The sequence below is a fragment of the Danio rerio genome, chromosome 23 (genome assembly GCF_052040795.2).
Source record: "Danio rerio strain M-AB ecotype USA chromosome 23, GRCz13ab, whole genome shotgun sequence".
Lineage (NCBI taxonomy): Eukaryota > Metazoa > Chordata > Actinopteri > Cypriniformes > Danionidae > Danio > Danio rerio.
The window spans coordinates 48228315-48243524 of NC_141043.1; the positions used below are offsets into that span (position 1 = coordinate 48228315).

Here is a 15210-nt window from a genome sequence, read left to right on the forward strand (position 1 = left end):
TATATATATATATATATATATATATATATATATATATATATATATATATATATATATATATATATATTATAATTTTTTTATTTTTAACTTTTTTATTATATATGTATGTTTTTTTAAATTTAATGTAAACTTTATAAATGCTCTGGCGAAACATTTTTAACATTTGTCATGCAATTATTATTATTATTATTTGTTATGCAATTAACTTTTCTCTCTCTCTATCTCCCTCTTCCCCCCCCTCTCTCTCTCTCTCTCTCTCTCTCTAATCTTTAACCACACTGAACTGAGCTAAACTGAACTGAACTTAAACACTGAAAACTGAACTACACTGTTTCAATTTACTATAATCTTCTGTGTGAAGCTGCTTTGACACAATCTACATTGTAAAAGCGCTATACAACTAAAAATGAACTGAATTGTATTATCTCTCTCTCAATTAAATTTAATTCAATAATCGCTTTATTGACATGACAAATGTATTGCCAAGCATTTATAAAGTAAAAAAAAAAAGAACATGCATATATAAATTTAAAAAACACAATAAACACAGCAAACAGTAGTAGAAGTATAAAAAATTATATATAGATATAATAATTAAATAAGTGAAAATATCATATTAAAAATAATAATATATCAGAATAAACTACATTAAACAATCAACAGTTTAGCATTGATATATAATCAATAATAATCAATGATTCATTTATAATAATCTAGGTGTGTGCGCGTGTGTGCGTCTCTCTCTCTCTCTCTCTCTCTCTCTCTCTCTCTCTCTCTCTCTCTCTCTCTCTCTCTCTCTCTCTGTGTGTGTGTGTTTGTGTGTGTGGTATTATCAGGAAACACCTGCATCCAGGTTTTTCCTAAACCAACACACACACACACACACACACACACACACACACACACACACACACACACACACACACACACACACGCAGACACGTCGTGATTGTCTCGGCTCCGGTGTTTGCGCGCGCATGTGACTGTCATGCGCTTCAGTAAAATCGTTATCATGAACAAACAGTCTGAAAAACACCACAGAAATCCCGTGAATAATATTCTGACATGCAGGATCACTGACATTGTGATTGACATTGTACTTTGAATACATTTGAATTAATTTAACTTCTGCTCAAGTAGCCAGAATAGTGTAGGCTCAGGTTTATAGGTGTAATATAGTGAAATATATAGACCTATGCGACATGCGCGATACAAAATCTATAATTAATTAAATAGGCTGTTATATGGGCCGTGGTCCATAAATAGAGGTGTTAAATGCCATCAAGTGATTCTTGTTCTAAATACGCCTGATAAAGCTTTAGACTGTCTGTATATTTAAACCTGTAGCCCTGTTGTTTAATTACAGGTTTTGGAAATCATAATTCATTAATACAAGAAGACAGAAGGACATTTAATTAAGTGGAAAATAAAGTCAACAAATAAATGATAACGTTATATACACATCTAGATGACTTATGTCTATTATTAGACTATATGTGCATGTGTAGACTATTATCTTGATGATATCCGGTTTGTACACATGAATTCAGACCCGTATGTCCCATATATGAGCTCATTTGTCCTATTTTGACTGCCATGCCATCATAAAAAGTGAAAATAATCCATTGAAAACACATCAAATTAAAATAGTTTAAATACAACTGTTGTTACCCATGAATCTTCAAATGTTTTTACAAGAGAGGCTAGAAAAACTGTGAAGCTCTACCTTATTGTTATTATAATTTTATTATTATTATTTTATATAGACCTATTATTATTATTATTATTATTATTATTTTATTGTTATTATAATTTTATTATTATTAGTAGTAGTAGTATATAGGCCTATTATTATTATTATTTTATTGTTATTATAATTTTATTATTATTATTAGTAGTAGTATATAGGCCTATTATTATTATTATTATTATTATTTTATTGTTATTATAATTTTATTATTATTAGTAGTAGTAGTATATAGGCCTATTATTATTATTATTATTATTATTATTTTATTGTTATTATAATTTTATTATTATTATTAGTAGTAGTATATAGGCCTATTATTATTATTATTTTATTGTTATTATAATTTTATTATTATTAGTAGTAGTAGTATATAGGCCTATTATTATTATTATTTTATTGTTATTATAATTTTATTATTATTATTAGTAGTAGTATATAGGCCTATTATTATTATTTTATTGTTATTATAATTTTATTATTATTAGTAGTAGTAGTATATAGGCCTATTATTAATATTATTTTATTGTTATTATAATTTTATTATTATTAGTAGGAGTAGTATATAGGCCTATTATTATTATAATTTTATTGTTATTATAATTTTATTGTTATTATTATTATTTTTATTTAGGCCTATTATTATTATTATTGTTTTATTGTTATTATAATTTTAATTATAATGAAAAATCATTATTATTTCTTCTTATTCTTATTATTATTATTATGAAATGGCCCAATTCTGACTGGGAAAGTTGAATGTGCTGGCCAGTTTATTTATAATTTGCCTAATAAATGACAACGGGCTTGTTTTTAATTTAAAACATTTTTTTCTAGTGATACAAGATGTAATAAATTTGTATTTAAAAAAAAGTATTTTTTTCATATTTATTTATTTTAAATCTAGGAAATATTTTTGGTACATCAAAAAGTGTGGTTATGATGACCATCCGACATGCTAATCCAGCTAAAAATAGTGTTTAACAATGTATTTAAATCTTATATTTGAATAGAAAATGAGGTGTATAACAGCAAATAGGTCCACTTCTTGAGAAAAAAGCACCACCCCTTTCACCAAGCTGGAATCTGTTATGTAAAATAGTGCTTGTTGAGTGTATGCTGAGGTATCGTCATTGTGTAAATATCTCTGTGTGTGTGTGTGTGTGTTTAAGGTTCCGCCCCGGTGTCCGGTTCGCCGTAGTGACGTCACGCGCTGGACTCTCGGCTGCGCGAGGACGGGACGGGGTGGGGGGCGCGCGCACACTCCCGCGGCCAGCGGCGACATTTCTCTTTATTTTTTCCTTTAATTCTCCCCAAAAGTCTAATCATCGGCCCCGAAACACACCCGGGCCGGCTTCCAGCGGCCAGAGAGCACCGTCACCGGCGTGATTGCGGGGAATCGGCGCGCGCGGCCTCCCCTGGAAAGTTTCTGACCGGCGCGCGTGACAGCGGCGAAAGGACAGCGGTGGGATCTCGCGGGTTTAATTAGACGGAGATTCACCGGTCACCCGCACAAACAGCTCACGGATACCGTCAAGTATTGACAAAGTTTGCGTGTAAATATAAATAGAGTGAAAGTCGGAGACGGAGAGCCGCAGCGCCCCCGCCCGGTAAACTCACGGGAAACTCTCTCATCCGGACACACAGACCGGCGGAGCACGGAGAAGGTGAGCGAGCAAACCCCTCATCAACCACCGATAGAGAGAGGGAGTGTGTTTGTCTCTCTCTCTCTCTCTCTCTCTCTCTCTCTCTCTCTCTCTCTCTCTCTCTCTCTCTCTCTCTCTCTCTCTCTCTCTCTCTCTCTCTCTCTCTCTCTTTCTCTCTCTCTGTGTGTGTGTGTGTCTTTCTGTCTGTCTGTATGTGTCTGTCCCTCTCACAGTGTGTGTGTGTGTGTGTGTGTCTGTCTGTTTCTCTGTGTGTGTGTGTGTGCGTGCCTGCCTCACTGTATGGGTATATCACTTACTGTGTGTGTGTGTCTCTCTCTCTTTCACTCTGTGTGTTTCTCTTTCACAGTGTGTGTAATGTGTATGTGTCTGAGTGAGTGAGTGTGTGTGTCTCTTACTGTATGTGTGTGTGTGTTTATGTCTGTCTCTGTTAGTGTCTTTTACTGTATGTGTGTGTGTCTCACTCTCTTACTGTGTGTGTGTGTGTGTGTGTGTACACGTGTTGTGACATCAGGACACAAATGTGTATAACAACATGAGTATGACACAGGTATTACAAGGAGCTGATGAATTATGAGGACATTGCTGATATAAGTAATGTCCCCATAGTTTCGTGTGTGTGTGTGTGTCTGTGTGTGCGCAGATCAATTTATTGAACCTTCAGTCAAAGGTTCACATGTGAGTTTGTCGAGTTTCAGTTCTTTAATGTGAGTATTGAGGGAAACCGAAATCTGGTCTAAATGCTAAAATATTTAAATGGAAACGGTAAAAGAGATGTATTTAGTGTGAACTGCATATAATGACACAAACATTAGACATCACTAGGCCCACACGAAATCTGCGCGCGCAGAATTCTGCAGATTTTCAGCCCATCATTAATTCAGTTTATTTTCTTGAGTAAATGTGTGTAAATCTAAATTTATTCAGTTTTTAAATTAATTACAGTAATATTATTGACTAATGTGAAAATGTTTATCTGATTGATGTACAATGCAGTTTGTACAGTATTATTTTCTGTTTTTTAGTCCAGATATTATATGAGAGACTTGCTTTATTTATCAGATAAAGTGAATCTAATTAGATTTGCAATTTAAACATTAAATAAAAGTTAGAAAGGTATTACTTTTTATTTCACTAATTAAGGTTTTAGTTATGATACTCCTAAAATAATTCCGCAGAAATCTGCAGATTTTTACCAAAATTCTCCGCAGAAATGGGAAAAAACGTCCGCAGATTCCGTCTGGCCCTAGTCATCACTCTACATATCTCCATTTTTGTCTTTGTAAGATGGTATTTAAAGGGATAGTTCACCCAAAATTAGGATGTCTTGATTATTTACTTAAGTGAGTGTAAACTTTTATGACTTTGAACACAAGACAAGATACTCTGGACTGAAGAATGCTGGAGAAAAGCAGCCATTGACAACCTTAACAGAAGCAGAAGATACTCTGGAAGTCAATGACTGTTTTTTTCCAACTTTCTTGTTTTTAACAGGATTAAAAAAACTGTTTAAACAGGTTTAGAAGAAGTGAATGATGAGTAAATGATGATCATTGTACATTTTTGAGTGATCTGTTACTTTAAATGCTTACTTTTATGAACAAAGCTCTAGTTTCAGTGTACTTAAAGGTTCACCCAGAAATTTAAACGTACTCACCGTTTACTCATACTCGTGTGGTTCCAAACCTGTTTGAGTGTCTTTTTTGAAGCAAACTGAAAACCTGTTGACTTCAATAGCAGGAAAAACAAATACTATAGAAGTCAATGGTTACAGGTTTTCAGCATTCTTCAAAATATCTTCTTTTGTGTTCAGCAGAAGAAAGAAACTCATAAAGCTTGCTGAAAATAGTTTAGAGGCTGGGGAATATCATTCCACCGCTGAGGAACAGAGAGTGTAAAGGGTCAGAGAATAAATCTTCCTTAAAGCAAGAATTCACTCAAAAATAAAAAATTTATCACAATATATCACTGAAAAAGGTTTTGCATGCAGAACTGATGCAAACAATTTATTTGTGTTGAATTTAAACAAACAAATTAAGTTTAATAATGTTCAACTTAATTTGTTTGTTTAAATTCAACACAAATAAATTGTTTACAACCACTTAACATAAAAGAATTGAGTAAATCCAAGGAATCGTCCTTGAATAATTTTTTTTCAGTGTACTCACGCTCAAGTGGAAATCTATTGAGTTTCTCCTGTTTAACACAAAAGAAGATGTTTTGAAGAATGTTGAAAGCCTGTAACCATTGACTTCCATAGTAAGAAAAACAAATGAAAGCCGATGGTTACAGGTTTTCAGCATTCTTCAAAATATCTTCTTTTGTGTTCAACAGAAAAAAGAAACCCAAAGATTTTTACTTGAGCGTGAATAAATAGTGAGTAAGTTTAAAGCAACCTTTAAATGTAATCATAAAAAGCTTTCGCAAGCTATGGGTTGTTTTTTCTTCTTCTTCTTTGAGTTTCTTTCTTCTGTTGAACACAAAAAATAATATACTTTGAAGAATGTTGAGTACCTGTAACCATTGACTTCCATAGTATTTGTTTTTTCTTGTATGAATGTCAATGGTTACAGGTTTAAGTTTTTCTTCATAATATCTTATTTTGTGTTCAACAGAAGAAAGAAACTCATGAAAATGTGATATTCATAATAATCAATTCATGGTTCTGAGGTGATTCAGTTCAGCAAGGGATGATCTATTATGCATAATAAATATCAGTTATATTTTTGCTTTCTTTAAACAAAATCAGACCATACAGTTAAATACACTGTAAAGCAAACTTGTGAATTTGATTTTTCATCATGTATTATTTTTTATTGCGTTATGGGATCTTAATTTTTTATGTTTTTATATTAATATTCCTTGCACGTGTAACATGTTTACAAAATACACTTACCTCTAAGCTGCTACTTTGCACTTTGCACTTTTGCCATACTGCACCTAATTGCACTACAATAAATACCTCAACTTGGTCATATTCTGGAACAATAGGATATATGGTAACTGTTCACAGTTTATTAGTGTCTATTATTTAATTCATCTTGCACTATATTAGTTAAATGTTTAGTTTATGTCTAGTGTGTGTCATATTTTTGTTTTTTAAATTGCACATTGGAGTATGGGAGAAACGCAATTTCAGTCTGCTGTGTAATGTACTGTTGCATGCGGTTTGATTGACAATAAAGTTGACTTGACTTGACTTGACTTGACTGAATTAAGCCTGTCACAATAATCAATATTTGGACTGATCACACAACACATGAACATGACTTCAATCATTTTTGGGGGTGCAATATATATATATCATCCATACATAAACACCAATTCCAGCAACCTTTTCAGCTGATTGTGCAGCATCTCTATCTCTATCAGAGCTGTCAGTGTCAGCATGGTAAAAACACTGTAGTATTTACTATAAATTACTTTAGTATATTCTCATGTGTGTGTCTGACAGCTGAAAATAGACCTGACAGCAGATAACACAGCCTCTGTTACTCTTTACCTTCCCTTTTACTGTTAACATTTATTACTATTTATTTAGGAAATGCGTTTCACATCCTGTACTTGCAGTGTGGTATTATATTGTCATTCTGGCATTATATAACAAGGTCCTAAAATGACAATATTATCGTTTATCGCAGTATATTTTGGTGCAATATATCCTACAATAAAAAGCAGATATCATGACAGGCCTAATCTTGATATTTTTTTCCACAAATTTTAATGTTGAAAAGTTTGAATATGTGACTTTTATTGGCATTTATTAGTCTGAAGTGATGTATTATCTGTAGATATCTCAAAAACTATTTAAAATGCTAATAAAAGTCACTTTTTATACATTTCAACATCAAATTTTTGCGGAGAAAACATAAAAATACCATTAAGTATGTAAATTATGATGCAAAAACCTGTTAATAAACTGCTAGTACATTTTCTGTTAGTTTACACACTCTATATATTATACTCTATATATTATTATTGTACAAGATATTGTTTCAAAAACTACCAAAATATCACTAAAAGTCATTTTGTTGAAGTGCAGAGGTGAAATTTCAACATCTAAAGTCGACAAAGCAGAGATCAACATAATGCAATTCAAATTCATAAATACCCCCCCCCCCCCCCAAAAAAAAGTGAATTCTGTCAAATTAATAATATATTCATATATTTTTTTTGGGCTTAGTCCCTTTATTAATCTGTGGTCGCCACAGTGGAATGAACCGGCAATTTATCCAGCACGTTACTTTTTTTTAACCCTAACCCATCTCTGGGAAACAACCACACACACTCATTCACACACATACACAACAGACAGTTTAGCCTACCCAATTCCCCTATAGCGCATGTGTTTGGACTGTGGGGGAAACCGGAGCACCCGGAGGAAACCCACGAGAACACAGGGAGAACATGCAAACTCCACACAGAAACGCCAACTGAGCCTAGACTTGAACCAGTGAACTTCTTGCTGAGAGGCAACAGCACTACCTAACGCGCCACTGCGTCGCCTCAAATGAATTAATCAAGTAATATTTTTCCAGTGTGCTCTAAAAGAGCTCATACCTGATTAACTGATTGAGTGCAGCGTGTGATTTACAGTGTTAATGATTTAATGGAGTTATGAGGATTAACTTTGTTTGATATTAAAGGCGCTCCTGCAATTGCTACTGTAATATGAGACACAACATGTCTGGACAGACTGTGTGTGTGAGTGTGTGTGTGTGTGTGTGTTTGTGTTCACTGTGACAGCTGGGGAAGCTAAACAGCAAACACACATGACATTCCTCTCTGCCCTTTAAACACCCTTTGAATGTGTGTGTGTGTGTGTGTGTGAGAGAGAATATGTTCATCAGTGTGTGTGTGGCGATGCTTTGAGTATTTAACATTTAAAGGTTCAAGAAACCCTGGAGTACTTTTTTTGAGATGTTAACAGATGTGTGTGTGTTGAGCATCAGTTAAGACAATGTTCGCTCCTGTCAGCTTTATTTGTGGGGAAAACTGGATAATTTGGAGCTTGTCTGCTAATTTCAGCTTCCGGGTTTAAAATGATTTTTGGGGCGGATCAAAATCAGTGACGTAGCGAAGAACTGCATGTGGAGTGATGATACGTCAGTTTCTCATTATTATTCATAGTGGAGTTTTCTTATCCTATAAGAAGAGCCGGCTGCTTAATTATTCATGACTGCATGTGCTTTACGAAGGCTAGACAGACCTGCCAGTGCCAAGCTGTGAGACACGGACCCACACCACACAGTATTTAGCCGATCATGAAGGGTGGTGTGTGTTTGTTTTCATCATCCACAGGGTTTGTTGCATGTGTTTTCCCGCGATGCTGTCAGGGCCGATACAGCAAAGCTGTTTGTGTGCAGCAAGCATTTTTGTCAGTACTAGAAAAATTAGAGAATGGCGGACGTCGTCTTTTATCAGGAGTTTGTTCACATTTAGACACATCGCCGTGCTGCTGTGTTCACCTAAATCCTCCAGATTACCAGCAGGGCTAATGGTTAAAACAGACAGGGCAAGAGACCTGCTGCACTGAGTCTGCATTCAGACCCGGGGATTGAGGGAGACGTCCTCATTTATAGTGTTTATATGAACACCATTACCCTTATAATGATATAGATTGTGGTTATCTGTGTATGAAATTATAAATAACAAATGTAGCAGGGCATTAAATTACTGTTCATTTCTTTGCATTTTAACTTTGTAAACTATAAACTCATGCGTCTCCTCACGGTTTGAGTCTCATTTTGTGAGCCGACTGACACAGTTGTTCGCTCCCCTCATTCTCCTCTGCTGGCCACACCCACTCCTGCCCTCTGCTCGCGGAGCTCCGCCCATTATGATGCATCTTTTGAAAAACTTCTGAGGTAGACCTGAACCTAAAGTGTGGGGTGTCACGACCCTTTAAGTGTTTGAGGAAGGATTCATCAAGTCAAAGTCTTTTCATTCTTCAATGTGTTCATTGATGAAATTATTCACTGAGCTCTCTTCTATTGATCTGCTGATGTAAATCTTCAACTTCTGAAGATTTTCTCATGTGACACGAGATCAATTAATCAATTGTGATGGATGTTTTTGGTTTTCACACAGACACACTAGGCATAAGCTTCTGACAGTATGATAACCTTGGATAAAAATATCACTGTTTCACAGTATCACAGTTTTGTGTTTACTGCTGTAAAATATTTTTTACATGTCTTACACTGCAAAAAAAGCTTTTCTTACTTAGATTTTTTGTCTTGTTTCTAGTCTAAATATCTAAAATTTCTTATATCAAGAAGCATTTTCTAGATAAGCAAAACATTGTCTTGTTTTGAGAAATAATATGCCAATATTAAGTGAGTTTTTCCTTAAAACAAGCAAAATAATCTGCCAATGGGGTCAGCAAAATGATCTTGATTTTTCTTTTGATGTAAGATTATTTTGCTGACCCCATTGGCAGATTATTTTGCTTGTTTTAAGGAAAAACTCACTTAAAATTGGCATATTATTTCTCAAAACAAGACAATGTTTTGCTTGTCTAGAAAATTCTTCTTGATTTAGGAATTTGTAGATATTTAGACTAGAAACAAGACAAAAAATCTAAGCAAGAAAAGCATTTTTTGCAGTGTAATGAAAACAACAACCTTTCATCCATTTAACACAATATATTACATTTGAGGAAACCTTTAGAATGTTTTAGAGCAGTAAACACGTCAGGCTACATAACTAAAATAAACCATTGACTGCTAGTATCTTCACTAGCTTCAAAAACACAGATTTCCCTGTACATAGAGAAAAGTGTTGGAGAAAACATCTACCAAATGCGCTCAATGTAAATGAATGTTTCGTTGAGTTATTTTGAGTTTCTGGAAGAGTTCAGAGTCATATGACGTGTGTGTGAGCAGCAGAATGAATGAGTGTTAAGACTCTGAACATGTGAGATCTGCGGGATCAGAAGTGTACATGACATGCAGGAGAGCGTGAAATCCTCTGATTGGTGCTGTGAAGTTAATAATAAATACATCATTTTAGATGTTAGTATCAGTATATTCGTTTTTAAAATCTTTATACGCTCCAAATCAGTGACAAAATTAATGTTTAGAAAATATAAACCTGATAGAAACATGTAAAGCGTCCAGTTTGTCATTTTCACCTAAAGCCGCCTTTTCACTGCACACGACATTTGGACACGACTGTCGGAATACGCCCCCTTGTGGCAGCCGCACAGTATTGTCAGTGTTGTCGTGCACAACGGGGGAGAAGCTGATTCTCACGGTGTCTGAAATAAAGGAGGGCAAAAGCACGAGCCTTTATTCTCTTTATTTTACATAGTTTGATGGATGAATGAATACTAGAAACTCATAGATCGCTAAAATATTGGAGGGAATGTGGAGACAACATTAAATATATATATTTTTATTACTTTCTTACTTACTTTTATGAACAGAAAAGTTTTTGTTTTTAATACAGACTTTTTATAATTCCAAAAATAACCAAATAAACTCCTATTTCTCATCTCGTGCGCACGGATCTGCTTGGACAACACTGGAATACATCATATCCGGTCGGCAGCTCGCATACGGTCTAGTCGCAGGAGTCAAATATTTTAACGGATCCGAATTTTCGGCATATGGAGATGGTCAGAACTCAACTCCCAGACTGCTCTCCATTGGAAATGAATGACTTCCGGTCGCTTGTCGTTTGTCTTGTGCAGTGGAAAGGAGGCTTAAAGGGATCATCAATTTCTTTGCCTTAACCTCGTTCTTTCTCATTAAATTTTCCGACCAATCAAATGCTCTCTAGTGTTTGACTTGCCCCGCCCCCTTCTTCTCATTGGCTTTTCATTTGATGCGCGTGAGCTCAACTACTGTTACTGGAGCTGTGAGGAAAAAACTAAACCCTATTGGCTGTTTTGTTTTAAGGGGAGGAGCTACTTTATGCCCCGCCCTCTCTTCATGTTTCAGTTGACGTTAGCCCCTTTCACACAGTGATACCGGTAAATATCTGGAAAATTTCCGAAACGACTTTACCGGTATATTCAAAAAAGCGCTGTTCACACAGGCGAGGACGTTACGGATTTTTCCTGAAAAGAGCATTCACACATCCATTACAAAATACCGGTAAATTCTGACATCATTAACCAGAAATGAGCTCTAAACAGCTGCGCTTGTGTTTGTAAACATTTGACTAAATTACAAACTCTGTGGATGATCAGTATTGTGAACAACTGCGATGAAAACATGTAGCGAAACACTTTCGTGTATGTACATGATGTGTGTGTGGTGATTCACAAGCTGTTTCACAGACAAACGCAAAGCTTGAAGGTAAACAAATAACGACTTATAAGCATCTAATTGATAATTATTTATACGGTTGGCATTAAGATGAACATATAAACGTGATCTGACTAACATCTAGCAGCTAAATGCGTCTGGGAAAATATTCAAAGGCTTTTGTTCTCATAAACCGCGCGGACGTGAATGCGTCTGACTGTTCTGATTGGCTAAAGCAGACGTCTCGCGTCAGCACGTTCTAGACATGCACGCGCTCTTTCCGGCAATCTTCCTTCTGCATTCACACAGCGCAGCATTCCGGCAAATTAACGGTAATGTTACAACTTCTCTTTCCGGAAAATAGACAGAACTAATTTACCGGTATTTTCAAAAAGAGCCTGATCACACATACACACCTTTCCGGAAAATTGCTGGTAAGTTTCCGGAAAGGTTTGTATGTGTGAAAGGGGCCAATGTCAAACCCTAATTTTGGATGAATATAGTTTGGATGAATCACCCCCTCCACCCCCCTCCCCCATTCCTGAGACCCTCAAAGTGCAGAAAAGACATTGTCAAACTGTTCATGTGTCTTCAACGGTTCTGCTGTAACCCTACAAAGCTCCAAGAACACTTTTGTGTGCCAAAAAACTGTAAAAATGAATTTGATGGGCAATATCTTTCACGTCAGGTCAAGCTGCGCATTTACAGCTTTTGATACTTGTGTGTGTTGCGTTGCTGAATTTTAATGGCAATATGTTGTACTGCTAATGCTAAACACACACCATTATGACCTGACACGAGCTGGAAAATACAGGGCTCAGTAGAGCTGCACAATTAATCGTAAAAAGATCTCGATTCGACCCCCTAGACGATCTTAATCCAGCATTTCTACGATTCTGCCAATCGTATATTCGCGCGGCTGCACGAGTCTTTTCATCGTTTCACACACGTTACTCAGTGACATGGAAATGATGTTGAATGAGTCACATATTGTATTTATAAGGTATAGTTCACCTAAAAATGTAAATTTTGTCTTCATATAATGATGTTTTCGCGATCGGGAAATCACATGTGATGTGAGCTGCTGACCGTGAGCTGTTATCACAGAGAGGACACGCGCGTGCTCTACTTAATGATAGACACAAGTGCGTCTACTTTAGTGAACAGAAGCTGCATATGTTGCGAGTAACAGGTAATAAAGCTGTAAATAATATTCTGTTTGTGGCACAGAGTGATCGTTTGGGAGCCCCGCGCGAAGTATGAACAGCACTTAGCAGTCGAAATGAAACCGAAAGTGTGCACTTCATTTAAATGATCATATCACATTTTAGAGTTATGATTACGGCAAGCATTTGATATGTTTTTCTTTCATAGCGAACACACAGTTGTGCATGAAAATAAATGTTTACAATGTCAGTATAACTACTGTAGACTATATATTGTTGAATATAATCTAATAATGGGAAATGTCTGATTTTACCAGTGAATAAAATTGTCTAATATTACAGATTGCAAGCATAAATCTCAAACATAATATTTCATCATCAGAATTATTATAAGTAGAATAGAATTATTTATAGAAACCAGTAGACCTACACATAATATTATTATCGATGTTGTGCCATTTGTTTGTTTTTACCATACCTTTATTTTACACCTACAGAATCGTGAGAAAATCGTGATCTTTATTTTAAGCAAAAAAATCGCGATTCTCATTTTAGCCAGAATCGTGCAGCTCTAATGCCCAGCATATATAAGTACACCCCTCACAAATCTCTCATTTAAATAAATATATTCTGTAGGAAGTGTTACAGTATACAAATCTGAAAATAATCTAAGAAAGTAACTTATAAAAACAATCCAACACCCAAATTTATATGTTAAAGAAGAATATTATCATAACAAGTATAAAATTTAGTTGAAATTTTCAATCATTCATTTTCTTGTCGGCTTAGTCCCTTTATTAATCCGGGGTCGCCACAGCAGAATGAACCGCCAACTTATCCAGCTAGTTTTTACGCAGCTGATGCTCTTCCAGCCGCAACCCATCTCTGGGAAACATCCACACACACACACTCATACACTACGGACAATTTAGCCTACCCAATTCACCTGTACCACATGTGTTTGGACTGTCGGGTAAACCGAAGCACCCAGAGGAAACCCACACGAACGCAGGGAGAACATGCAAACTCCACACAAAAAAGCCAACTGAGCCGAGGCTCGAACCTACGACCTTCTTGCTGTAAGGCGACAGCACTACCTACTGCGCCACTGCCTCGCCCTAGTTGAAATTTTTGTAGGTTGTAATTTATTTATCCAATATTTCACATGAAATATTATTATTAATATTATTTTAATAAATATATCTGTTCAAGGGCGAGGCAGTGGCGCAGTAGGTAGTGCTGTCGCCTCACAGCAAGAAAGTCGCTGGTTCAAACCTTGGCTCAGTTGGCGTTTCTGTGTGGAGTTTGCATGTTCTCCGTGCCTTTGCATGGGTTTCCTCCGGGTGCTCCGGTTTCCCCCACAGTCCAAACACATGCGGTACAGGTGAATTGGGTAGGCTAAATTGTCCGTAGTGTGTGAATGTGTGTGTGGATGTTTCCCAGAGATGGGTTGTGGCTGGAAGGGCATCCGCTATGTAAAAAAAAACAACTTGCTGGATAAGTTGGCGGTTCGTTCCGCTGTGGCGACCCCAGATTTATAAAGGGACTAAGCCGACAAGAAAATGAATGAATGAATATCTGTTCAATAAATCTGTTTTGTTCAAATGCACCAAAATATATGACCAATTTTTACTGAGAAATGGATAAATAATATTAATTTCCATAACGGGGTGTATACTCATTTATGCTGAGTACTGTATAGGTGAACAGGATATAGTTTGTTTGTTTTTTTCGATGCACAAACATGTTTTTTGGAGCTTGGTATGATTTCCACTGAAGACACATGGACGGCTTTGACTATGTTTGTGGTCTTTTCTGGATTTTGAGCGTCTTGGCATCCTTGCAGTCTGTGGAGGATGAGAGAGCTCCAGGATTTCATCTAAAAAATTTTCATTTGTGTTTTGAAGTTCATTTGTGTTGTGAACGAAGCTCTCAGGGGATTGGAATGACATGAGGTAGAGTAATTAATTACAGAACTTTCATTTTTGGGTGAACTTACCCTTTATGAGTTCATTGCTGTTGGCATAAAGACAACACACACACACACACATTCACACACACAGCTGGAATGTGTTATCTCAGATGCACCAAACTGAAACTGACTGTATGGAGCAATCAGACAGTTTATTAGTCTTTGTGTGTTTGTTGGGTTTTAATTCCCAAAATCCTGCAGTACACAGTACCCACCCAGGTAAAAAAAAGTGCACTAAAATGCACTTTATTTAAGTATACTTAGTACACTTTTCAGTAATGTACTAAAAGTGCTCTATTTTCACACACTAATTTTGTACTTAATGTACTAAAAGATAGTATTAAGTATATGTTAAGATAAACTTAATACCATCTAAGTGCACTCAACTGTGCTATTGAGACACCCT

General features: G+C 35.9%; 2 protein-coding genes across 4 annotated transcripts in view; one reads left to right on the forward strand and one right to left on the reverse strand.

Annotated features, from left to right (window-relative positions):
* The window catches only part of tfr2 (transferrin receptor 2), a 1009002-nt gene that overhangs the window by 373562 nt on the left and 620230 nt on the right, over window positions 1–15210 (reverse strand). The gene's annotated exons all lie outside the window — the stretch shown is intronic.
* The window catches only part of si:ch73-375g18.1, a 64351-nt gene continuing 52085 nt past the window's right edge, over window positions 2945–15210 (forward strand). For all 3 annotated transcript variants that reach the window (XR_015524132.1, XR_015524133.1, XM_087307863.1), the window contains exon 1: window positions 2945–3414. The gene's annotated coding sequence lies outside the window, so the exon portion shown is untranslated. The remainder of the gene's footprint in view (window positions 3415–15210) is intronic.